The sequence below is a fragment of the Rhinopithecus bieti genome, unplaced genomic scaffold, assembly GCF_001698545.2.
Source record: "Rhinopithecus bieti isolate Rb0 unplaced genomic scaffold, ASM169854v2 scaffold_759, whole genome shotgun sequence".
In the NCBI taxonomy this organism is placed as follows: Eukaryota; Metazoa; Chordata; class Mammalia; order Primates; family Cercopithecidae; genus Rhinopithecus; species Rhinopithecus bieti.
This window is the reverse complement of record NW_016803631.1, coordinates 1,399,078-1,426,938: the sequence shown is the minus strand read 5'-3', so window position 1 is coordinate 1,426,938 and position 27,861 is coordinate 1,399,078. Positions and strand designations below refer to the sequence as shown.

General features: G+C 37.3%; 1 long non-coding RNA gene across 1 annotated transcript; it reads right to left on the bottom strand.

The window, feature by feature from the left end:
• Positions 1–580: 580 nt before the first annotated feature.
• LOC108541658 (uncharacterized) lies at positions 581–26,573 on the bottom strand. Its single transcript, XR_001889019.1, has 4 exons — positions 26,455–26,573; positions 10,979–11,057; positions 3,285–3,318; positions 581–708 (listed from the first exon to the last, which is right to left on the bottom strand). It is a non-coding gene; the product is annotated as an uncharacterized LOC108541658 (long non-coding RNA).
• Between the last annotated feature and the right edge of the window lie 1,288 nt (positions 26,574–27,861).

The following is a 27,861-nucleotide window of genomic DNA, read 5'->3' as shown; positions in this document are numbered from 1 at the left end:
GTGTGGACCCCCAACCAGCAACATCAGCATCACTTGGAAACTTGTCAGAAATGCAAATTCTTGGTCTTTGCTCCAGACCTTCTACATCAGGAACTCTGAGGTCATCTCTATCTTAAATAAGTCTTCCAGGTGATTCTGATGCACCCCAAAGTTTGAGAATACAGGGTTGCAGGAGTGTGTTGAGGATTCTAATCTGGGCTCCGTGTAGAAAAAAACACAATAATTCATTAATGATGTCTGCCATGAACATGGAAGAGAGGGATGGCAGCAAGTGCTCTATGTATTTGCAATCTCACTTCTGGTGGAATTGATAAACATCATGCAAACAAATGAGCTAAACAAGATAGTAGTTACCCAAAAGTCCTAAAGAACTGAAAGGACAATTTTTCAAAGTAAATAACAAATGTGGATGAAAAGGTGCCAGTGGACTGTTGGAGAGCCACATAACTCCTTGTCCATATATAGTGCTTTCAGGGAGACTTTAGAAAATAAGAGTTTCACTCTAAATTTGGCAAGATGTAATGGTAATAAACATCATATTTATAGCAACATGAAAAAAGTAACTCACAAGTATCCAGAACTTCTTTTCTCTTGATCCATAAGGAGAATTATGTGTTTGCCAGCTGAGTTTTATGGGTCTGTCTTGCACAGAATCAGTGTGAGAGGTGAAGAAGACAATTGAAAGGAACCCAGCTAGAAGGGCTTGCTCTATAGGGGTAAGAGAAGAGAGTTATTGGAAAACTAAAATAATAGACCAAAAAGGTGAAAGAAACTGGGGATAAGAGCAAGAGTGGGCTGGTTTGGGGAAGAGTTTATTTTGAGGTTTGAAGTTGGTTTGGAGATAGAACTAAAGAGGATGAAAGCTATACAGAGAGAGATGGAGAAAGAAAAATTTAAGAACTTTCTCTATGTGTTAGGCTAAAATTTCCATTTGGTATTTTGAGAGACTTCTGTAAATATTTAAATTGCTTTTAGTTATTATAATACTATCAATCATTATTATTTTGGTTGTTAAACTGTTTTTCTTTCAGAGTGATGCCATGCTAAAGCTGAGCTTTATTTAGATTATTTGTAGAGTTTTTTGTGTGTTTATCTTCTGTCCTCCTCTAAAAATGCTTTATTTAAAGTGGCATATAGAGAACAGTAATGCTAAGAGCTTGTGTTTGTTAAAAATTTTGCAATTATAAAGTCATTTGATACATTATTTTTCAGTAGAATATTATAGTGATGCAGGCAGAAGTGACATTATTATCCCCGTTTTCCAGATGAGGACACTGGAAATCTGTGAAGTTTCTGCCTTGCTTTGAGTGAAATAACTAGCAAATGATGGATTTGGGATTCAAACTTGGATGTTCTAACACCAAATGCTCATTCTTTTTATTACTTCTGATGATACTAAGAGTAGTATAACGAAACAAGTCTCCTGTAGTTGAAGGTAAATTACTTTAAACTTTAAATTTACACAGTATCTCATAAGCTGTGGTTATACATGTAGCCACATCTTGGCAGGTAAGGAATTAGGATCTCACCTGAAAGGCGAGATTATTACAGAAATAAATTACCTGAGAAGAGGAAAGTTTTTTAGATTAGAAATTGGATTAGTAATAGGTTGCAAGCAAAAGCCACCTAGTCTTGCTCAGTCTAGCTACAGATGATTAAAAGGAACTCTTGGTGGAGATTATTAAGAGGACACTTTGAGGCTATGCACGTGTCTCAGACAGCAGGCACATGCAGGACAGATAGCAAGAGTATCAGGAACCTGTGCTTGGAAACTGTATTGATTTCACATTTTTGTACTCTTATTTCCCTTTCTCCTCTTCCCTTCCTATAGTAGAGTTGTGCTGAAAGTTCTATCCTGCCTAAGCCATGCCAAAGGAAACCAAGGAAAGGAGTTTTCTTCCTATTTGGGTTGCAGTTTTATTGTAGACCCCTGAGGATTCAGAATGGTGGCATCAATGGGAAGGTGAACCCCAAGGACATAGAGTTGGGGTGGAGTGGTCAGTTGTCTCCTCCCACCTAGAGATCCCATTCCTCGAAATGTCGGAAAAATGTACTCTTTTATTTTTGCTTTTTATTTCCCTTCTGAGAGAGAATCTCTGAAAAGACGATTGCCGAGAGTGTTCAGTTCACATGATTTGTAGGAGAGATGAGTCAGGATGAAGGGGTAGTGAGAAAGAAAAATTAAATAGTTATTTTCTAAATACAGAATTTAAAATACATACTAAAATAAAATTGTTTAAAATATTAATAAAATGTTCAGAATGAAGTTTTCTCTATTGCTCTCTAGCTTTTGCATTTCCCAAACTCAAAAGAATGTTTTCTTATGTAACAATCTGCACAATGTCAGTTGACAAGCAACACAGTATAGTTCTCAGATACAAAAGTAAAAATCAGGATACCCATCCATTTTCCCAAGCTGAGAAGAAGAAAGAATGAAGATATTTCTTTGCTTATAGAATTCTAATTTAAAAGTTGGGAAGTTTTCCTATTCTGCTGATTAAGACTTGAAGCTTGTGGGTAAATAGTGGTTGCAGCAGAAATCGGCCCCTTAGAGACTGGAATCAAGAAGCATATTGCCCTAACACTTAAAACACATGAGAGGCAGAGACAGAGAGAGACAGAGAGAAAGAGAGAGAGAGAAAGATAGAGAAAGAGAGAGAGAGAGAGAGAGAGAGAGAGAGAGAGAGAGAGGAGGAAGAGAAAGAGAAAAAAAAGAATAAATAAATCTAAAAATAAAAATATGACAATTAGAATATAGATTTCCACAAAGGAATTGAAAGATCATTGATAGGCAAGCGTTTACATAGATATGAGTGAGAATACTGGACCATATTTCAACAACATTAGCATATCTTCCTACCTTATATAAATTGCCATTGAAGTTTTACTTATCTGGTGTTATTGCATAATCACTTGCTTGACCTTGGCAGTGAAGTAAAGCTTGTAGGACTAGAAATTTGTTTATATTTAACCCATGTCTACATTGGTATGTGCTGTAGGTTGGCATTTATATGCAAAGTAGCCAATTATCTATATTTTTCTTTGTTTTCCCTACAGCAGAATGGTGAAACCAGTTTCTTGCATGTATAATTCTAAGAAATTTATGCTAATGAGGAAAAAGAAAGACTCGCATACTGTCCAAAATGTATAATTCCAGTGCTACTGGGATGACCAAGTGCATTTTTATATGTAAGAAGTTTGATGCAGTTTATTTTTTAAAGAAATCTTTCATAGATATAAGAGAGGAAGAACCACACAAAAGAAAGACAAATTGCGTTTCTCACCCTTCTCTCACCAGATGTTCTCCTGTTGCTGCTTCTGCAAAGTGAACAGAGTGAGGTGGCCAATTAACTTCCTTGAGTAACCAAATATTTAAAACAAATGAATACAGAAAAACCTTTCAGCAGCCTTCATCTGTAGGCAAGGTAACCACAGAGAATCAGTCAATAAATTGACCAAGCACTTGTAAGAAGAATGTATTTGTCACAGGGCTGTGCTGCTCACTGACAGTGCACCTAACTGGCTTCTTAACCCGGGCAGCTCCTTTGTCCCAAACCCAGGCTATGCTTCCTTTCAGGGTCTTGGAATAAGTCCTATCCAACTTGTTAATTTGAGATCAAGTCCGATTTGTTACTGGCCTCTGTCTAAGCCTGGTGTCCCATCTGTTCTTGGTTAGGTTTATTTGCTATCTCCTAATTACACCATTGACTGAGCTTTCTGCCAATTTCTACAGCTCTCATGTTATTCTCTGAAGCTTATGTATTAGTTTGCCAAGGCTGTTGTAACACAGTACCACAAACTGGATAGCTCGAACAACAAAAATTTATTGTCTCACGGTTCTAAAAGCTAGAAGTCTAAAGTGTCACCAGGGTTGGTTCCTTCTGAGGGCTATGAGAGAGAATCTGTTCCACAACATTCCCCTAGTTTCTGGTGGTTTGCTGGCAATCTTTAGCATTCTTTGACTTGCAGAGGCATCACCTTGACCTCTGCCTTCAGGCTCACATGGTGTTGTCTCTTTATAAGGATATCAGTCATCCTGGATTAGGGGCACACTGTACTTCATTATGACCTCATCTTAACTGATTACATCTGCAGGGATATTCCTAAATAAGGTCACATCCGAGAAACTGGGGCTTAGAACTTCAATGTATCAATTTTGGGGATACACAATTCAACCCATTCAACCCATAACAGCTTATTAACTCTTGTCCTAATTTCCAAATGCTGCCCTGCTTGATTTCTGCCAATGGCCTATACATGATTTACCTTTGATTGCTTATTTTACTACACAGCCCTCTTAGATTTGATTTGAACTTCACCTGACTGTGCTCATGATCTTTCTGCCCTCTTTTTAGGACACTAATGTCCTAGGTCTATATTTACCATGAGATTTACATCTCACTGTGTCTAGTTCTGTGTGGTGGGCAGAATAATGATTCCCCAAAGACATCCAAGTCCTAATCCCCAGAACCTGTGCATATGTTAGGTTCCATGGCAAAAAGGAATCAAAGTTGCAGATGGAATCAAGTTTGTATTCAACTGCCTTTAAAATAGGGAGATTATCCTGGATTATCCAATTGGGCCCAATGTAATCAAGCTTTTAAAAGTGAAAGAAGGAGATAAAAGGAGAGAGGAACATATATGCCAATGGAAGTATGGTTCAAACGATGCTTTATTGCTGGCTTTGAAGATGCAAGAAGGGGGCTTCAAACTGAGGAATGCAGGTGGCCTCTATAGATGGAAAAGGCAGGAAGATGGATTATTTTCTATGGCTTCCAGAAAGCTACACAACCATGCTGACACCTTGATTTTGGTCCAGTGAGGCCCATGTTGGACTCCTGAACTACAGAATTATAAGTAAATTTGAATTGACTTAAGCCACTAAGTTTGTGGTAATTTGTTAAGGTAGCAAGAGAAATCTAATACATTTTAGAATAAAAAATTCCTGGACATGCCCTCATATTTAGATGCCAGTGTTTATCCTACCCTGAAAGTTCTTCCTCTTCTCCTAGACTTATTCCAATTAATTATTTCACCACTGCTTCAAAACTTAGAATTAACATGCATTAGATGTAACATGGTGTAACAGAATTTGCATGGGTGTTGGAATCAGACTTGACTGCAAATTCTGGTTCTGTTACTTTTTAGCTGTGTGACCTTAGATAAATTATTAAACCTTTCTGAGCTTCAGTTACCTCTTTTATCTACAAAATGGAGATAATAAGACATACTTTTTACTGTAAGGATTAATAATAAAATATTTAAATGCACCTAACACAATGCATTGTACATGGTAGGTATTCAATAAGTGGTAGCTATTCTAAAGGCGTTTTACATTCTTAAGCCCACCATTTAATTTTTCTAGCACACGTTATTTTTAAAGCGAGGCTCATTTTATTATTATTATTTTTTGAGACAGGGTCTGTCTCTTGCCTAGGCTACAATGCAGTGGCGCAATTTCGGCTCACTGAAATCTCCACTTCCTGGCCTCAAGCAATCTGCCCACCTCAGTCTCCCAAGTAGCTGGGACCACAAACACGGGACCACATCTGGCTAAATTTTTTTTTTTTTATTTTTTGCAGAGACAAGGTTTTGGCATGTTGCCCAGGCTGGTCTCTAATTATTGGGCTCAAGCAATTGCTGGCCTCAGCCTCCCAAAGTGCTGGGATTACATGTATGAGCCACCGTGCCTGGCCAAGTCTCATTTTAGATTCAAAATATAAACAAGTAATTGGATCTTGAAAGGAGGAATCAGTGAGGCATTGTGTCTTATAGTACTTATTGGTAAATGGGTAAATATTCAGGAATAAGAAAACACAAAACTGTCAAAAACATGTCCAATTATTTTTTGTAGGAGACACCCTGAAACAGAAGAGGACAGCACTCAGGAGACTGAGTTAATTGTGAAATATGTGCTGTCCTGCAGTAGGCAGAGAATGGGAAGATATTTGCTCTGTTGAATAATAACAATGTAAGTAACTTGAAAGCATTTTGGAAGATCATATGCATGTCTCCTTTTGCCTTCAAAGGACTCTACATACCATGGCCTAAATCTGCTTCATCATGTCATCATGAAGTTGCACACCATAAAAGATATTTAGGAAAATGTTAGTTATAAAATATGTAAAATTACTTATAACAAAGAATAGTTTATTTAAAACTATTTTAAAAAGTTTCTTCTGGTTTTCTGTCCTTGTGATAGTTTGCTCAAAATGATGGTTTCTAGCTTCATCCATGTCCCTGCAAAGGACATGAACTCATCCTTTTTATGGCTGCATAGTATTTTATGGTATATATGTGCCATATTTTCTTAATCCAGTCTATTACTGATGGACATTTGGGTTGGTTCCAAGTTTTTGCCATTGTGAATAGTGCCACAATACACATATGTGTGATGTGTCTTTACAGTAGCATGATTTCACATGTTCTCACTTGTAGGTGGGAATTGAACAATGAGAACACTTGGACACAGGGCGGGGACATTACACATGGGGCCTGTTGTGGGGTGGGGCAGGGGAGGGATAGCATTAGGAAAAATACCTAATGTAAATGATGAGTAAATGGGTGCAGCAAACCAGCATGGCACATGTATACCTATGTAACAAACTTGCACGTTGTGCACATGTACCCTAGAACTTTAAGTGTAATAATAAATAAAAGTTTCTTCTATTTAAAAAAGAACCGGGGTAGGGGGCGGAATGAATAAGTAACACTGAAACATTGCAGCAAAACTTGATAGAGTGAATTAAAATTTCCTTTGAGAGTTAAAAATGGTTCTTCAAGAAATAGCAATATTTATTGAGGATCTTACTGCACTCAGAAAAATAGGGGCAACCCCCCTAAGACAGTACCTTCTGAGCTTAAGTGCAGAGATGTAAACTTCACAATATTTTAAAACCATGACATTAGCAACCATTGCATCTGGCTCAGATAGTGCAGTTTTAGCTAATATTTGTCAACTAAATGAGTAGAATAAACTCACCTCAAAATACATTTTGAATCTCAAGAACCAGGGAACATAAGTAAAATACTCTTATTAAGAAATAGTAGTTGCCATTAGTCAATTCTTGTTGCTGCAAATTTCTTAAATCTCAAATCTAAAAAGGAGAAATACAGGACTAGAAAACAAGTGGAATTACAGTTGGAGGAACAGATGGGATCCAACGGATGATTCCAGTTGCAGAGAGCAAAAGAGGTGGGTAGTGGTGAAGTCAGAATAGTAGGTACAAGGTAGAGGCTCTCCAGAGGGTGAGGGAAGCTCCATGATGGGATAGAAGTACAGCACCTGAAAGAAATACATGCTTCCCTCCTGGGGAGGAGCCAGAAGCCAGATTCAGACAGATTTGAGGTCAGAGTGTGGCATCAGAATACATGTGGTACACAAGGAAGCAAATGGGATTCATGAGGAAGTAAGAAGTTACTAGCTATGTCTAAGGGAGAGAGGAATGAAGAAATAGAACCAGGAACAACAAGATGTCACTCAGGATCACTGATCAGGAGTAGAGTAGGGAACACACCATGAAGTTTTAGAATCCAGCAGGCAGTTAGTCCTAATGATGAACTTGTGGGCATAGCCCATTTTCTATAATATCTTCTGACCATTATTTTCAGTTTGTAAAATGGTCAGGCCTGGCCAGGTGGACAACAGTGTGAGTCTTGGCAAGCAACATTTTTGTGATTTGATATTACAAAACAGAATGTCCTAAGGTAGTAGGTCCCAGGACACAGTCTGCGGTTCTGCCAAACAATTCCAGAAATATGATGGCAAGACCTGTGCAAGCCAAAGTCATTGGTGCCTCTTGCTTCTTGTCTGATGAAGATGTCCTCAACTTCTTCAGCTAGTGACAAAATTAAACACTCACTCCAAACCAATACATAAGCCAATTTGTGATTAAAACAAGATAAACTTGTTTTAATTTGGGAAATTCTATAAATTTTAGAAATATGTGAAATGAGACAAATGAGATATCAGATGGCCAGAGTCAGTTGAGAACTTCCTAATTCATCTCAGTTACTGACTTATGTAATGATGTCTGGCAAATGGCCTTGGAAAAGGAGTTCAAGTCCCAAACTGCATTTATAATTCCAAGTGGAATATATTGGTGATATCTGGATCTTTGGGTTGGGAACACCCTAACCTCATTTCAAAGATTGATAAATGGGTGATTATATGATGTAAGAGTGTTTGCTATCACTTACCTAGATGAACAAGTAAGTAGACCTAGCTACAATACAGAAAAACCCCAAAAACATTGCAGTTTAATGCTACATGCAACCCACATCTAATCAGAAATAATATTATTTTAATTCTGCCTCCTAAATATCTCCCAAACAAAAAATAATTTTTTTCCTCAACTTACTATGACATTGACCTAGTTCAAGCTCCTTCGCCTGGACTATTAAAACAGCTTCTTAATTGGTTTCCAGTCTAGCTTTCCCTCATTTATTCCAATTTCTTTTCCATACACAGTGATTACTGTTTTTCTAAATATCCAACCTGATAATTTCATTGCTACGATTCAAACCTTTAGTGGTACCCAGTTTTTTTGTATAAAGCCAACATTTCTTAAAATGGTCTATGAAGATGTTCATAATCTGCTTGTCATTTGTTTTTCCAATTTGAATTCCATATTCCAGCCCCACTGAACAACTTTCAGCTCCCAAATGTCATGCTGTCTCACCTCTGAGTCTTGTACTTTATGTTTTCTCTGCCTGTAACTTTCTTCATTGCCTCTTTCCTACTATTGCTACTATTTCCTACTATTGCACCAATGCTCATTATCTTTATACATTGCAGAATGTCACATGAAATGTGAAAGAAGAGGTGAGCAGGCTAATTTCTACTCACCGCTCAGGTTTGGGCAGGCAAACTACTTGTGCTCACCAGTATCCATCTTTCCTTCTTTATCCTTGGCATGTGGATAGACTACATTTCCTAGCCTCCCTAGAAGTTAGGTGTGGTCATATGACTAAATAAAATGTGAGTGGAAGTGATATGCCTGCCACAAGCCCATAAAAAAACCTGTCACAAGCAAACCAAACCTTCCTCAACCTCTCCATCCACCCATCTCACTGGAAAGGACTCAGAGGACTTTGAGAAGGACGGAGTCCTAAGAAAGGTGCCTGGTCTTTCATTTGACTGTAACATGAGCAAGAAATAAATCATTAGTGTGTTGAACAGTGGAGAACTTGGGGTTGTTTCAGCAGCTGGCATTACTATCCTTAAGTGACTCAAGGTTTTTGTTGACTTACAACTTTGGGAAACCTCTGGTTGAAAATATTTGTCTTCTCTATGCTACTATAAGCTTGGTAAGGGCAGACACCATTATCTTATTCACTGTTTTATCTTCTGTTCTTATTACAGTGTCTGTACACAATGTGTAAACACCCAAAAATATCTGTTAAATGTTAAATCAATGGGCTTTATATTGAAGCTTAGAAAATTCACATTTCAGTTTCCAGAGATTAAACATATAGGATTAAATTCAGAAAGTACATTTAATTCCTTTATCTGACAGAGCAGAAACTGTGAAAACTGGGGAATTCTTACATCTAAACAAGCAAACAACTTGAAAGACCAAATCAGCATTTTGGGACAAGAGAGTTAGTACAAAGTGAGGTTTACATTTTGATACTCGAGCTGGTCTGCTGCTTGATTTTACTTAAAAGAGATAAGGATATCTGTCATGTGGCATGTCAAGAAGCTTTTGAAAAGCTGAAATAGGCTCTAATTTTTCTTATCAATTTTCAGAACTCTAGGCAATTCAAACCTGTTCAAAGTGTCAGTTGACATGTCCAGTAATGGTCGGTGCACTTTGTTACAAGACCACAAAAGGCAATAGTTGTCTACTTCTGAGAAAAATATTGCCAAGAGAAAGAAACTTTTCATCTCTACAGCATTAATGTAAAACAACTTGTAGTTATTGAATACAATGGATCTCTACCAGGTTTTTTTTGTGTGTGAAGTGACCACAATTTTCTCTCCTAATTAGGGTATGATGGACTTTAGAGTAGCCCATAGAAATCATCCTGAAAATAGAAGAATGAATGAATTATCAGAAAGAAAAGAGGTAAGAGAAAATGAGTGGGAGGGAGAGAGAAAGAGAGACAGAGACAGAGAGATCACTTACTAGAATATTCTCTATGTGAATAAAGAGCCTAAGATTTTCATATTTCATGGACCTTCCTCAACTAGAGGAAAGTCTGCTGCTGTGGATTTTCACTAAAATTAATTATGGCATGGATAGGAGAGAACAAGGAGAAAGAAGTATTCATAATTTACTATACTTCTACTTTTCTTTTATCTATAAGAAATTATTGGATTTTTTACCTTACCTTTTTGCTAAAGGATTGCAAAGAATATAGTTTCAGTTTGGATATTAAAGGCAAACAAAATTAGTTATCTGCTATAAATGTATTACTTGTTTCTTTCTTGCTACAGAAGCCTGATGACTAGTATGCCAATTATGATACTTTTCCTTTCCTATTCTTTTCAGCTTGGGGTAGCCACATGATGGAGTTCCCTCCTATGAGACCTAAGATGAAATCTGTTGATGAAATTTCTGGGGATTTTTTTTTTAATTAAAAAGGAACATATACTGTTGACACTGTTCTCCCTTACTTCCAGCCCCCTCCTATTCTTCTTACTTTGAATGCAGATATGGAGTCTATAGCTTCAGAGGCCATTTTGCTACTATGAGGCAGTTAGCATAAGGATAAAATCCAACATGCTTTGGATGATAAAGCTGAAAAATAGAAAGAGCTTAGGCCCCTGGCATTGTTGAGAAGATTAATACCAGCAGAGATAAACATTGATCTCTAGGCTCTCTGTAATATGAGAAAAATAAACCACTATATATTTAAGCCTTCATTAGTCAGATTTTCAAAAACATTCAAACACTTGGCCAATACATAGACACAGAAGAGTAGAGAACATATTGAAACATATTTAAGACTCACACCAGATTCCAATGCATACCTTTCTCTTGCTGATTGGCCAGAATTGTCTAGGATACAGGACTCGTGCACATTTGGATATTCAGTTTAATGGCAGAACTCTGAAGATGGGAACAATGAGTGAAAACCATTTAGTTAAGAAATGCTGTTGCCAGTTACTTAAAAACAAAGCTTGTGCAAAATTTTAAAAAACGTTTTATAGGCTGTAAATCACAGAAAATACTAAGGTGAATTTCAATCATTTTAGAGGTTTATTTCACCAAGGTTAAGGACACACTCAGGAAAAAGGAACACACATACACAAAATACAAAATTAGCTGGGCGTGGTGGTGCACACCTGTAATCCCAGCTACCTGGGAGGCTGAGGCTAGAGAATTGCTTGAATCCAGAAGGCAGAGGTTGCAGTGAGCCAAGATCGGGCCATCGTACTCCAGCCTGGGCAACAAGACTGAAACTCCATCTCAAAAAACAAAACAAAACAAAACAAAACAAAAAACCCAACCAACCAAACGAACAAAAAACCCCCAAGAAACAAAGCAAAACACAGGAACAATCTGTGATTCATGCTTTTTCCACAGAGGATCTGGGAGCTTCAAAATTTAGGGGAAAGAGCAGGCAGTAGGAGAAAGAGGAAGGAAAATAAAAAGAGGGGAGGATAGATAAAGGGGGCAGCTGTTGTATTCTCTTGAGTTTTCAATTAGTGTTCACTGAATCCACATCTTATATGTGAAAGGAGCGGCTAGAGGAATAGGCAATTATGCATTCATCTTCAGCTCAGTGACTCTGTATTTTTACATATGACAAAAACATAGAGTTGAGGAAGCAGTCAGATATGCACTTGTCTCAGGTGAACAGAGGGATGACTTTTAGTTTTTTCCTTTGTTCTGTGGCTGTGACAATAAGCTGTCAATTTACATTGTCAGGGTGAAATTCGACAGATTTGTTTTAGGGTAAAGATCTTGGGGCTTATAGGGAATTTTCTGGTGAGCAAATTGTGAGGGAGGTATGTAGCCTTTTATCTTTGTAGCTATCTATTTAGGAACAAAATGGGAGGCAGGTTTACATAGACCCAGTTCCCAGCTTGACTTTTCCCTTTGGCTTAGTGAGTTTGGAATCCTGAGATTTTGTTTTCCTTTCAGAGGCAAAAGCATGTTTACAAGAACATAGATACTATATCAGATGGGACTGATAGACTGAGATATTATTCTTACATGTGAGGCTTTTTTTTGTAGTTACTCAGGATTAAGAACAGGATTGGTCATCAAGTCTGGGGCATAGCTGTCAATGAAGAGTTAAATGGTGTAAAATATTTGCTTTAAAATATTTGAAGAGATTTCTTCTGAGCCATATATGAGTGACCAATGGCCTGTGACACAGCTGTCAGGAGATCCACTAAGGTGGTCGGGCCATAGCTTGGTTTTATACATTTTAGGGAGACATAAGACATCAATTAATACATATAAGATATACATTGGTTTGGTCTGGAAAGGCAGGACATCTCAAAGTCGGGGCTTCCAAGTCACAGGTAGATGCAAAGATTTTCTGATTGGCAGTTGGCTGAAAGGTTAAGTTATTGTTCAAATACCTAGAATCAATAGATGGGAATGTCTGGGTTAAGAAGAGGAGTTGTGGGTTATTCAGAGGAAGCCTCCGGTAGCAGGCTTCAGAAGGAATACATTGTAAACGTTTTTAATCACTGCTGATTCTTTCCTGAATCAGGAAAAAGGCCTGGAAAAGGAAGGAGATTCTCTTTCGAATGTAGATTTTTCCCACAAGAGACAGCTTTGCAGGACTATTTCAAGATATGGCAAAGGAATATAATTTGGGGTGAAACACTTCATTTTCTTTCAGTCCTGCTATCTGTCATGTGATGCTATACTAGAGTCAGGCTAGAATTTGGTATCTTGTTGCTACAAAGTCTGCTTTGTCAGTCTTAAGATCTATTTCAATGTTAATGCTAGTCAGCTATGCCAGAATTCCTACAGGGATGAGGAAATAATGAGGCATGTCCAACTCCCCTTCTCATTATGGTCTGAACTTTTTTTTCGGGTTAACTTTGAAATGCCCTTGGCCAAGGGTAGGGTCCATCAGTCAATCAAGGGGCTTAGAATTTTAGTTTTTTGTTTACGTTGCTAAACCCATAGCCTAAGACAGATACACAGACTTGACCTTGGGATTGGAAAAGATAAGTGACTGGTGGATAATTGTCTAGAAAATTTTGGTAAAGTCATGGCTATGTATCCCCATCAACCTATTAAGAGGATTAGAGATATTTTATTAATTCTTAATTTTGGAGGGTTAGAATCTTGGAACCGCCTCATCAAATGTCACTCAGTATTGGAGTTAGGGTAGCTGAACCATTGAGCTAAACCAGAACATATGAAGAAAGAGCAAATGTTTGGAATCAGAAGGTTTAAGGTCAGTGCTCTGACAATAGTTCATTGACTTTGGGAAAAATCACTCTGATCCTCAGTTTTCTCAGCTGCACAATGGATATAATAACACTTTTTCTCTGTTCTTTCTAGGGTTGCTCTGAGGCAGAGATAAGAAAGTGTATGTAAGGTCTTTTTGTATACAGTTAAATGTTACATGGATGTTAATTGTTATGATGATGATGATGATGATATGCCTAATGTGCAGCCTGGTATTTTTCAGGGATTACTAATCCATCTTTATTACTTCCTTCTAGTAATCACAGCAAACACCTGAGCAATGTCATTCTATAAACATCCCTGGTTGGGTTTAGGAAGCAAACAGAAATCTAGGGTCCAGTTGCTGGAGTCATCTCTGTGATATCAGCTAGCACATTTCTGATAACTCCTCAACGTTCATGACAACCTGAAATGTGCTTTTCAGCTCAGACCCCTGTCATTTTCTGTCAGAGACTGAGAGATTTTTAGCACAGGAAGAAAAGCCTAAGAGTCCTTTCCTTCTTGGCCTTGAAAAGAAAATATAACTGTTTGGAAGAAAAAAAAAATTCACAGGTCTGACAAAAAACTAATATTTATTCTTTTAAAATGTACTTCTGAAATAGTTCAGATATATAAAAAAATTTTAACAATTATAATGAACACTCACACTTCCACCCACCTTAAGAAATAAAACACCAACAAAATAAGACTTTTGGTACCCCTCTGAAATTGTATCCCAGATAAGCAGTATCTTGAATTTTGTTGTTTGTCATACATTTCTCGGCATTTTTGCCATTGATCAACATCAATTCCTTATAAGGGCATATCTTTAGCTAGGCATGGTGACACGTGCCTGTAGTCCCTGCTACTTGGGAGGCTGAAGTGGGAGTTCACTTAAGCCCAGGAGTTAGAGGTTAGAGTGGGCTATAATCATTGCCACTGCACTCCAGCATAGTGAGACCCTGTCTTTATAAAAGGTATTTTTTAAAACAATTTTTTAAAGTGAGCAGAATCTTTCCAGACTTATCACAGTTCTATATATCAATATTCCTTCTTCATCTCCTGTTTTAAAGGTTATAGCATTTCTTTTTAAAATTGTAAGTTTCTCACTAACATACACGTTTTGACATCTTAAGAATTGAGCTTGGTGAAATATATATATTTGGTCAAAAATAAAGCACCAATGCTCATTATCTTTATACATTGCAGAATGTCTCCCCCGCTCCCCCCTCTTCCTGAACCTCTTCTCCCTTCTTTATTTGCATTGGCATGTGGACTTCTTGTTCCCACCAAATGAGTCAGTGAGATAGAACGGATGTCAGTGTCTCCTGAAAAAAAAAAAGATGCCATACTGTCTTGTAGAGTCACAAAAAGCATTAGTTTGAGCCAACACTGAAAAAACTTGGGAGAGCTCACATAAAAGTCTGGATTTCTGGCTTCTTTAGAAAATGCTGATAACACACTGCCAACATTCTCACATAACAATCATCCACTTGAACCAAGAAGCAGCTGCGTCTTTTAAATGGGGCACCTTCCATTTTATCAGGTGATGTTCCTATCACTCCTTTTTTCTCCCTAAGAACAATGTCAGTTGTCATTTATTACTATACTTGGACTGCTGATGTTCCTTATGGTAGAGGAAAAAGTTTTTTCCTTACCCATACAAATACTCTCGAAAGTAGGGAAAGAAAAAACAAAAAAATCAATCAAAAGGGCCAAACCCACTCTGAAGTCAACCTTAAACAAGCAGATAGTCTAGGAAAAAAGTGTGCTCACTCCAAAATCACAACTTTAAGAGAAGCTCCCCTGACTTTTTTTTAATCAATTAGATTGCTGCTTCTAAGGCCCTCTTCTACAGGAATTTACTTCAGTAACCTGTCACCCCAAACCCTCACATCAACTTCCAGTCTCCTCTAGATTCATATGTAATTTTAACCTAGACTTAAGACAATGAGTGGAAAATGAGACAAGAGAAATGTAGGAAGAGGATAAATGTTAAAAGACTCTCAACATAAAAGACTCCAAACATTCAAAGACATCCCAGCTTTGAATTCAGGGATGAGGCACAGAAATCAACACACAGTGGATAGGATTATTTAAAAACAATTTCACAAAAGGAGATCCACTTTAAATATAATTTTAAAAGTGTTGCTGGTAAGGTTAAGGTGTTTTTTTTCCTAACATCTCATCAAATTTAAGCCAATCTAAAATAGGATGATAGAGAATAAGCTCTAACCTTGGAAATTATATTTAGGTTGTAATGACTGAAGTGCTTGGTAGGCCAATAGCAAATATTAAAAATGAAGAGAGGGAAATTAAAGAAATTGTAAGTATTTAGCTAGCAGCATCCAAGGAAAAAAGGCACTGTGTATCTGGCCTCTGGATAAAACACAGGAATTCCAGCCACTAGCAAGGTGTTCTCTGGACAGAGTAGGTATAAATCATTTGGCTTCTATATAAATTATTCAAGTACTTCTTTGTCACTTTAAGCTTAAGAAGAATTTTATAAATATTATTTTGGGAAAAGTATGTCTTAGCTAAGAGACATGAGAACAAGTAATCCTTGATGTATGAATAGCTATCTGATTTAAAAGCAACTGGTAACATTATAGTATTTTCTCCATATTACTCACAACCCTGTCCCACATACCACTCTTTCCATAGGTGATACCCCTGATATTTTTTCTACTTTTGCAGGTCACATGAAAAGTGAAGGATAGAGTAAGAAATAAAATGTTATGGGTGTCTAGAAGTATTAACTCTGGCCTTGGGTGACTACTCCAACTGCAGTCCCCTCTTCCACCTCTTTTCCTTAGACCCCTTGGCCACCTCTGTCATGGGAGGGAGAGGGTCAAGGGAAAGCTGCTGAAACAAGATAAATTCTTGTATCTTCATGTAAATTCTGAATGTCTTTTCCTATAGAAATACTATTATAAATTGTGGTTAAATTTAGTTTAAATAGTACTGAGTGTATCATACTTAAGCATGTTTTTTGCTAGATCAATCCTTTTGAATTAGCTTACGACTCCAAAAATGATTGAAAAACATATTCCACAGTCATAAACATATATGTACAAGTGAAATTTTGGAAGCAATCTGTTTCTCAGTTTGAGAAATGCCTTGGTCTCTCATTATTATAAATTATTGCCCATTATTAATTTATAATCACCCTGGCTTTGTTATCTTTGAATTTAGGGTAGGAAGAATTAGTGCTGAATTAAGACTGAGAGTCCTAAATTGCAATACTGAGATTCATTCATTCACTAATAGCTACTATATATTAGTAGGCACTGTACTAGGTTTTGGGATACAGAATGATTAAAACAGATGCACTCCCTGCTGTCATGAAACCTGCAGTTTATATGAGGGAAGACAAATACTAAGCAGTTGACCACACCAATAATTAACTATGAGTCCTATAAAGGGACAGTGCTGGGGAAAAAGAAAAAAACAACTTAAGTAAGGGAACCTGACCTCTTGTGGGAGTTAGGGAAGACTAAGGAAGTCTATATGGGGCCTGAAAGATGAATATGAATTAGCCACTTAAACAAGTGGAGAATTGGTATCCCAGTTAAAGGGACCAGTATCTGAAAAAAAACCCGGGGTGAGAAGAAGCTTGGGGCATTGGAGGAAATAAAAGGAAGCTAGTGTGTCTAGAGCATATTAGCATGAGCAAAGGCTGGACTAGCAGGTAAGGGCCAAATAAAGCAGGATGCTTTAGGTCATGTAACAGATTTTAGACTTCTCTCTAATATCAATAGGAAGCCACTGGAGTATTTCATTTATTATGATTATAATTAGCATCTTGCTATGCTACACAGGCTGCACTTGAACTCTTGAGCTCAAGTGATCCTCCTGCCTCAGACTCCCTAAGAGCTAGGACCACAGGTGTGTACCACTGCACTTGGCTCTGGAGCATTTTAATCAGAATGATGTCTTATCAGAATGATGTACAGAATTTCTTATCTTTGTACTGTATTTTTTTCTGCAGTTGGGCCATTCTGAAAGTGGCAGTTACTCATGGCCTGAGAGAGTAAATGCAGTGTTCAGATCACTGAATTTGTGCCACGAGAGATTGTACTGGAAGAATTTTATTATAAAATGCTTTATATTATAAGCACATCCAGTGACTCTTTGGCATCAATCTCCTTTAAAAAAATTAAATAATCAAAAGTAACTAAATATAATTCAAACCTACCTCTAGACTCGTGCTTTTTTTTTTTTTTTTTTTTTTTTTTTTTTTTTTTTTTTTTTGCATATGCAGAGCTCTCTGATTATCCAGAGAGCTCAGCCTGCAGAAGCAGTGTGTGCGGGGGCGGGGTGGACAGAACAAGATTTTGGCCCTCCATTGCAAACTGTTGCCTTTTCAAATGATGCACACATGCTTGGTCCATCTGTCATCAAGGACTCTGCAGAATAGTCAGTAAAACTTTCTATTCCATGTTTGAAGCTGCATTGCCAAATATTAGTAACTCATTTTATTTATAACCGATTCTCTAAAGTAGGAAAAACAGGTGGTACTCATGAAGAACTCAATAGTAGCCAAATTTCAAAGGTCAGATGCTGTAAGTATGGAATAAGAGGAAGCATTCTGTGTTCATACTCTTACTATAAAAATGTTTGCCTGTGGATCCTTTCCCCAACTATAATAGTAGTGCTTAAGGCTGCCCAGGACCTCTTTCTAGAGCCTTGCCCCCAAACCCCAGCCAAATTACTATTCTCCAGGAAGTTCCCCAGGCTGCAGACTTTTAAAAATACCCTCATGGGGACTCCTTCCTAACTCATTTTATGAGGCCAGCATCATCCTGATACCAAAACCTGGCAGAGATACAATAAAAAAACTTTAGGACAATATCCCTGATAAGCATCGATGCAAAAATCCTCAATAAAATACTGGAAAACTGAATCCAGCAGCACATCAAAAAGCTTATCCATCATGATCAAGTCAGCTTCATCCCTGGGATGCAAGGCTGGTTCAACATACGCAAATCAATAAATGTAATTTGTCACATAAACAAATTTAAAGACAACCACATGATTATCTCAATAGATGCAGAAAAGACCTTTGATAAAATTCAACATCTCTTCATGTTAAAAATTCTCAATATGCTAGGTATTGATGGAACATAACTCAAAATAATGAGAGCCATTTATGACAAACCCACAGCCAATATTACACTGAATGGACAAAAACTGAAAGCATTCCCCTTGAAAAGCAGCACAAGACAAGGATGCCTCTCTCACCACTACAATTCAACATAGCATTGGGAGTTCTGGTGAAGGCAGTCAGGCAAGAGAAAGAAATAAAGAGTATTCAAATAGGAAGAGAGGAAGTCAAACTGTTTCTGTTTGCAGATGACATGATCGTATATCTAGAAAACCCCATGTGTTAGCCCAAAAGCTTCTTAAGCTGATAAGCAACTTCAGCAAAGTCTCAGGATACAAAATTAATGTGCAAAAATCACAAGCATTCCTATATACCAAGAACAGACAAGCAGAGAGTTCAATCATGAATCAACTATCATTCACAATTGCTACAAAGAGAATAAAACACCTAGGGATACAGCTAATGAGGGAAGTGAAGGACCTCTTCAAGCAGAACTATAAACCACTGCTCAAGGAAAGAGAGGACAAAAACAAATGAAAAAACATTCCATGCTCATGGATAGGAAGAATCAATATTGTGAAAATGGCCACATTACCCAAAGTAATTTATAGATTCAATGCTATTTCCATTAAAATACCATTGATATTCTTCACATAATTAGAAAAAACTACTTTAAAATTCATATGAAGCCAAGAAAGAGCCTGCATAGCCATGACAATCCTAAGCAAAAGGAACAAAGCTGGAGGCATCACATTGCCCAACTTCAAACTGTATTACAAGGCTACAGTAACCAAAACAGCATGGTACTGCTACCAAAACAGACACGTAGACTAATGGAACAGAATAGAGAACTCAGAAATAAGACTGCACAGCTACAACTATCTGAACTTTGACAAACCTGACAAAAACAAGCAATGGGGAAGGGATTCCCTATTTAATAAATGGTGCTGGGAGACTGGCCAACCACACGCAAAAAAACTGAAAGTGGACCCCTTCCTTATAACTTATGCAAAAATTACCTCAAGATGGATTAAAGACTTAAATGTAAAACCCCAAAGTATAAAAACTCTGGAAGAAAATCTAGGCAATACCACTCAGAACATAGGTACGGGGAAAGGTTTCATGATGAAAATGTCAAAAGCAATTGCAACAAAAGCAAAAACTGACAAACGGGATCTAATTAAAACTAAAGAGCTTCTGCACAGCAAAAGAAGCTATTATCAGAGTGAACAGACAACCTACAGAATGGGAGAAAATTTTTGCAATCTATCTATCTGACAAAGGATATCTAATATCCAGAATCTACAAGGAATTTTTAAAAATTTACAAGAAAAAAACCAAAGAACCCCATTAAAAAGTGGGCAAAGGACATGAACAAACACTTCTCAAAAGAAGAGATACATGCAGCCAACAAACATATGAAAAAAAGCTCAGCATCACTATCATTAGAAAAATGCAAATCAAAACCACTGTGACATACCATCTCATGCCAGTCAGAATGGTGATTATTAAAAAGTCAAAAAAGAGCAGATATTGGTGAGGCTGTGGAGAAAAAGGTATGCTTTTATACTGTTGGTTGGAATGTAAATTAGTTCAACAATTGTGGAAGACTGTGTGTGGTGATTCTTCAAAGACCTAGAACCAGAAATACCATTTGACCCAACAGTTACATTACTGGGTATATACCCAAAGGAATATAAATCATTCTGTTATAAAGATACGTGCACACATATGTTCATTGCAGCACTATTCACAATAGCAAAGACACAGCAGAATCAACCCAAATTCCCATCAATTATAGACTGGGTAAAGAAAATATGGTTCATATACACCATGGAATACTATGCAGCCATAAAAAGGAATGAGATCATGTCCTTTGCAGGGACATGGATGGAGCTGGAAGCCATTATCCTCAGCAAACTAATGCAGTAACAGAAAACCAAACTCTGCATGTTCTCACTTACAAGTGGGAGCTGACAAAGAGAACACATGGACACAGGGAGGGGAACAATACACACTGGGGTCTGTTGCTGAGGGGAGCAGGGGGAGTGAAAGCATCAGGAAAAAGAGCTAACACATGCTGGGCTTAATACCTAGGGATGGGTTGATAGGTGCAGCAAACCACCATGGCATATGTTTATCTATGTAACAAAACTTCATATCCTGCACTTGTATTCCAGAACTTAAAGTAGTAAAAAATGCCCTCATGGTCCTCCATTTCCTTCCTGTGTGGTTTTGTGCTGATAAATTATGGTCATCTAATCTCACAAATTCATCCACGAATTGTTTTAGTGAGGATTGTTTGGTGTTAAACCCCTCCTGGAGATGACTACAGAAAACAATGGCTATAATGTCAAAAGACTTTAGCTACATTGCATGTCAGTAGGCAAGACAATATTGTGGGCAGGAAGGATCTTTCTCTTATTAGTCTCTTATACTGTGATCATGAGAACAGCAACAAATTTCTGAGGAATTGGCCGGGTGCGGTGGCTCAAGCCTGTAGTCCCAGCACTTTGGGAGGCCGAGACGGGAGGATCACACGGTCAGGAGATCGAGACCATCCTGGCTAACACGGTGAAACCCCATCTCTACTAAAAAAAAACACAAAAAACTAGCCGGGCGAGGTGGCGGGCGCCTGTAGTCCCAGCTACTGGGGAGGCTGAGGCAGGAGAATGGCGTAAACCCGGGAGGCGGAGCTTGCAGTGAGCCCAGATCGCGCCACTGCACTCCAGCGTGGGAGACAGAGCGAAACTCCATCTCAAAAAAAAAAAAAAAAAAAAAAAAAAAAAAAAAAAAAATTCTGAGGAATTAAGAATAGAAGAAATACTGGGAGACAGCTTAATAAAGTTCAGATTTTCAAAAGGGAAAGAAGGATGTGTTTTGGCTGTCTAGTATCCTTCATTTTTTATATAACACTGATTTTTTTCTGTTGGGAAATTACCTCTTTCTCCATTGGAGTGGAATATTACAATGCCTTGATGTTCTCTAGCCAGCAGATGGGCTTGTGACTCAATATAGCCCATCAATTTGCACACCTTGAGTGACTATTAAAATGACTGAATTTTTGTGGACTTTATTTACCCTGATAGGGCACTTTAAACAGGCCATCCATTTCTTCTTGCTGTTGCGACACCTAGAACTAGCTTGGTTCTTGGTCTTTCTGAACCTGGTTATTTAATCTTCTCTTTTTAGTTCTTCCAATGAATTCTTTTTTATTCTGTTGTTTGCAAACAACAGAAAAGGACACTAATTGCACAAATATTCATTCTAAACTGGTAAATGTGATATTTATCCTATAAGTTTCTAGAGAGATTATCTACTAAATCTAATTCTTCTACCACTGATGTGGTGGGACTCCTATTCCTAGTCCTTTCTGAAGTGAAGTATGCTCATGTGATTTTCTTTGGCCACAGAAAGGTGATTTGGAGTGATATGTAGCATTTCTAGGTAGAAACTTTGAAAACCAGTGTGCGGTTTGCCACTGTTCTAGTGATCAGGGAAGTCTGTGTCAAAATGAAATCTCTATTAGCATGGGTATCTGAGGGACTATTATGAAAAGAGCTCCTCTGCTGCCCTACATTAGGCTTGTAGTATAAGGTAGTTATAAACTTTTGCCATGCTAAAAACTATTGAGATTTGGCCAGGTTGGTAGCTTGGGGAGATGTTATTCTGACTAATCATAAGAGTGACTTTAGAGGATGTAGAAAAATGGGTAGTTATTTCTGGTTGCCAGCTAGCATGGAGTCCTCAAGGATAAGACACGTTAGATATTTTACTTTAACTTTTAAAAATCAGAGTTGTTAGACCAGAAATATAAGAGAAATGGAAAAGGCTGAATTTCTCCCCTAAAGTAATATGTAAACCCTATTAACAAGAAAGAAGAGGGCCAAGTGCGTTGGCTCACACTTGTAATCCTAACACTCTGGGAAGCTGAGGCGGGTGGATCATGAGGTCAGGAGATCGAGACCATCCTGGCTAACATGGTGAAACCCTGCCGCTACTAAAAATACAAAAAAAAATTAGCAGGGCATGGTGGCCAGTGCCTGTAGTCCCAGCTACTCGGGAGGCTGAGGCAGGAGAATGGCGTGAACCCGGGAAGCGGAGCTTGCAGTGAGCCGAGATCTCACCACTGCCCTCCAGCCTGGGCAACAGCATGAGACTCGGTCTCAAAAAAAAAAAAAAAAACAAAACAAAAAAAAAAGAAGAAAGAAGATAGAATCTGTTTAAATTATTTTTATTTTAATGATAGTTAAATACAAATAAAACTATAAAGCAAGATCATCAAATATGAATTATAAAAAAGCTACACAACTAGTATTATTAAAATTCATCCCATTAATTAAAATAAAATTGCTATTTAGTAATGTGAACACGGTACTGACTTCCATAGGTTTAGTCTTCCGATTCTATCACATGCCATATGATGATTCAGGTCACCCACGTTTTTTCTTTATTTGAAACACTGCAAATTCATCATTTATAGAGGACACAGTGATGTCATCTAGCCTGTTTTTGGTGTGCAGGCATCATTTAAGTATTAAGGCATTTCTTTTTTTAACTAAAAACAATTAGAGTAGTACTTTTGGTACCAATGTGAGGATAAATGCAGACCCAGGAACAAAAGTAGTGTGCCAATCCTCAGTTATAAAAGGGTCATTCAAATTATATTGAATACATTTGTATCAATTAAAAAATGATTATTATTAAAATGAAATGATAACATTAGCATAACTCTCATAAGGGACTTGAGAATCTGAGAATATGTGGATTACCAAGAACTGCATGAAATAGTCTGAAAAACATTGCACTTGTTGTGAAATATCAACATTTCAGCAAGACATGACATCTCTCACAACACTGGACATCCTCATGGATGAACAAGATAATAATTATTGAACCATAGCAATAATTCATGGAATGTTTATTAATGGGTCAGTATCAATCCAGAGAGAGGTTTCTAGTGACATAGCTCAGAGCCTTATCCCAAACTTGTTTTATTTTGTAAGTTAACTGAAGTCACCAATAAAAGTGTAGAATGTGTTAAACAAATATATTAATGACAAGCTGGAGATGAAAACAAATATGGTGCATGAAGAAGAAATATGCAAAACAACCTCTACTCCATCTCCCTTCCAAGATTTGATTCCTATATCATCAGATGTCTATTCCACCCATGAGCCCTCCCTTTTGGAGTCATGTACTGACCCCAAGAAGATCACTCCTCCTCATTTCTGTCTCTTTCTCCAGTAATATAACTGTCTTTATTCTTGGTAATTTCTTCATAGAGATGGATAATCCTTCCAATTGCCTGACTTTTTGGTTTCTTTACCTCCTTCCTTTCTTCCAATGTCCTTGTCTTCCACCTTCCCTCAGTCACTCTACAGGTCGTATCTTAAATTTTGTAACTGTGAATAACTGAACTCTCTGCATAATCTCAATTTCAAGCTTTCTATTCTTACTTCCTCCTCCTCTAACCTTTTCAGTTCATTTCTTTCAGTACCTGAATTCCAACAATCCTTTGAACCCACCAAGACCATGAAGTATCTATTCTACTATCTAATCACTCACGTCTTTTGTCCCATTGTTATTCAGTTTGAATTCTATGATCTATCAGTATACTAACTCCAGTACTTATACCCTTACCTTCTTTCCACTCGCCACTCTCTCACTATATTGCTTTCACTTGTCTTCAATCAAGACTAAATCCAATTTTATGCCATTACATATCTGTACTTGTTTAGTCAATATGACTAGAGAAAAACACAGAACAATGTTGACTTGTTTCACTTTGTATTCATGATCATCAACCTTAAGTGGACTCTTAATGCTGCCTACCAATTACACATACGCCTACTCCATTGGATTCAGATAATTATTTCATTCTTCTCCTTTCTCTTTAAATTTTCAATACTTCTTCCCTCATAAGCTTCACTTTTAGCTTATGACCTTGCTTCTACTTTGCCTGATAAAATAGAAGCAATATTTAAGAACTTGCAAAAGCTATACCACCTTTTCTACCTTTCTTAATATACTTGTGACCATATACTTTGGTTTCTCCTCTGTTATTATGGATAAGTTCTATGTACTTCTAAATAAGTCCAGGTCTTCAACTTTTCTAGATCTTTTCCCTTCTCTCCAACTCAGTGATGTCCTCCAACTATTCTTCCTGCTTTCATGCATCATTGATTTCTCAATAGTAAACATTCTGTTTCTATTATGTTATCATAAAATAAATAACTAAATAAATAGATAAACAAATTAGCCTTTTCTTGAACTCACTTCCTTGCCAGCTCACATGCCATTTCCCTTTACAAAAAAACCCTAAGAAAAAGGTATTTATACACTTGATCTCCAATTTCTCTCTTCCCTTTCTTCCTGGAATGCATTCTAAATAAGCTTTTACCCTTGCCACTCCACCACAACCACTCCTGTCAATATCATCCATGACCTCATGTCCTCATCTTATTAGACTTTCAGCAGCATTTGACAGACTTGAGCACTCCCTCCTTTTCACTTGGCATGGACAACACACTCTATTAGCTTTTCAACTACTTCATTTACTGTTCCTTTTTATTCTCTCTTCTTGGTTATTACTCATTTCTTTACATTGGAATGCCTTAGGTTTTAGTCATTGCATCTCTACTCTTTTCTATCCATACTCATTCCCTTGGTGGTTTGATCCAGTACCATGATTTTTTTTTGTTTGTTTGTTTAGAGATGGGGTCTTACTCTGTTGACCAGAGCTGGAATGCAGGACTACAGGTGTGTGAGCCACTGTGTCTGGCTCTTTAAATGCAATCTAAACACTGGTGATTCACAGCTATAAATTTATAAAGACATTTATATAGCTCAGGTCTCTCCCCTGAATGCCTGACTTAAATATCCAACTGCCAATGAACACGACCAAAATATTAACAGGTCTAAAACTAAGTCCTGATCTGCCCTTAAAAACTTTCTCCCCCGAGTTGAACAATGAGAACACATGGACACAGGGAGGGGAACATCACACACTGGGGCTTGTCAGGGTGTGGGGGGCTAGCGGGGGGATAGCATTAGGACAAATACCTAATGTAGATGACAGGTTGATAAGTGCAGTAAACCAACATGGCACGTGTATACCTATGTAACAAACCTGCACGTTCTGCACATGTGTCCCAGGACTTAAAGTATAAAAAACAAACCAAAACAAAAAAAACTTTCTCCCCTTAAGTCTTCCTTGATCAGTCAATGGCAACTCCATTTTTTAAACTGTTCAGGCCTGAGACTATAAACTTCCAGCAGTTGTCTAACAGCTTGCAACAACTGATTATTACTTAACGATTCTTCATATTAGTACTTTTTTTTGATTATTGATCAATTACCTATCCCAATCTTTCAAGTTAGAGACTTTCTATTTTATGGTATCTAAGAGTAAGAAGATAATCTCTACATCTCTGGGAACTATAATTTAAGAGGGCTACAGGCATCTGGATGGTGTTAAGAGGAAAAATCACCAAAATATTGAGAGAAAGTAAAGCCAATTTTATGAGAAATAGTTGAAGAAATTGAGGATAGAGAAAAGAAATCAAAGGAGAAGTTATATCTGTTGTCAAATATTTCTACTGTCCTTCATATGGAAGGATGATGACCACAATTTGAATTATCTATCCTAGTAAAGTTAAGCCATTAGGAATGTGACAATGCTTTCTTCTGGGAATGGATAGACTTGATAATCAGCCACTAAAAGAACATAATACTGCAAGGCTTAGACCATTTAGTTCCCAAGTCTATATATATATATATCTATGACTCTCTCTCTCTCTCTCTCTCTGTGTGTGTGTGTGTTACAAAAAGGAAAGGAATAATATCTTGAGATATTTTACAGTCTTAATATATTGTTATATGTCCATGATTGTTACTTTGCAATACCTTTACTAGAGTATAAAGGAAACCCTTTATTCAGTGTCCCAAAACAAAAAGTTTAGTTAGATGTTATCATACCTCATCTGAGAAAGAGATGGTCAACTGTCTCATAGGTAGGGAAGCAGTGACTGGAAATGTTTCTGTCCAATCCTCTTAAGAGAGAGGCTTCTTTTCTTCTCAGATATGTACAAGTTTAAGGAAAGAGATCTTCCTCCCAAGGGCTGAAAATAAATTAGAATTATATGTGATATCTGTCATATATNTAGAGTATAAAGGAAACCCTTTATTCAGTGTCCCAAAACAAAAAGTTTAGTTAGATGTTATCATACCTCATCTGAGAAAGAGATGGTCAACTGTCTCATAGGTAGGGAAGCAGTGACTGGAAATGTTTCTGTCCAATCCTCTTAAGAGAGAGGCTTCTTTTCTTCTCAGATATGTACAAGTTTAAGGAAAGAGATCTTCCTCCCAAGGGCTGAAAAATAAATTAGAATTATATGTGATATCTGTCATATATAGTTCTGAGTCTTTCACCTACGTTTTATAAACAATAACCTATTATTTAATTTTTGACTGGACAAAGAGAAGAGGTTATTTCCCTGAGTTTCAGCTACAAATTCTCAAAAACAAAACAAAACAAAACAAAACAAAAAAACAAACAAACAAAAAAAAAACTTCTTTTAAGACGAATAGGTCAAAGTTGTAGAGTAACAGATTTTGACTTCCTATGAAAACGACTTATCATTTCCAGGATGTGTTGCCTCTAGAGCAGTGGCTCTCAATCTTGGCTGCAGTTGAAATCACTTGAGAGGGTTAAAAAATTCTGATTTTTGAGTCCCGCTCTCAGATTCTAATTTAGTTGATCTGGGCTGTAGCTTCAGCATTGTGATTTTAAAACGCTCCCACAGGTGTCCCATTGTGCAGCCAAGGTTGAAAACCTCTTTTCTAGAGATATTTTAGTCCTTCTTTCTGTTGCTGAGGATAGATGAGGGAAGATGGGGGTGAGGGTAGTGTTTCATGTATGTGTTGGAGGACCACTCTGAGCAAATGTTGCTGAAATAATGTAAGCATTAAACAGTTTATTGGAGTAGGTAGCCTTTTATCTTTTCCAACCTTGAGATTCTGTCATCTTGTGTCTAGCCTTCACAATGCACATAGATGGAAACAAGGAAATGTATACAAGGATACAAATTCCACTGAGCTATACAAATTGAGATGATTTTGCTAGTATAGCTGTATTCTTAGTTGCTGCCTCTTTGGGTGAGTAAACTATTCTTTTATTCTGACTGCTTTTCAATGCACATGACATAGTTTTATTAGACTACATTATACACAGCATCATTGAGTCAAAGAAAAGTTATTAGCCTGCTAGAAGAAGCTTCTTAAGCAGCTGTGAGGGCTCGTTAATATACATTATGATGTTAATAGTGCACATAAATGTGTGTTGAGTGGGTGGTAGGGGACAGAAATTTAAACCAAATTAAAAAT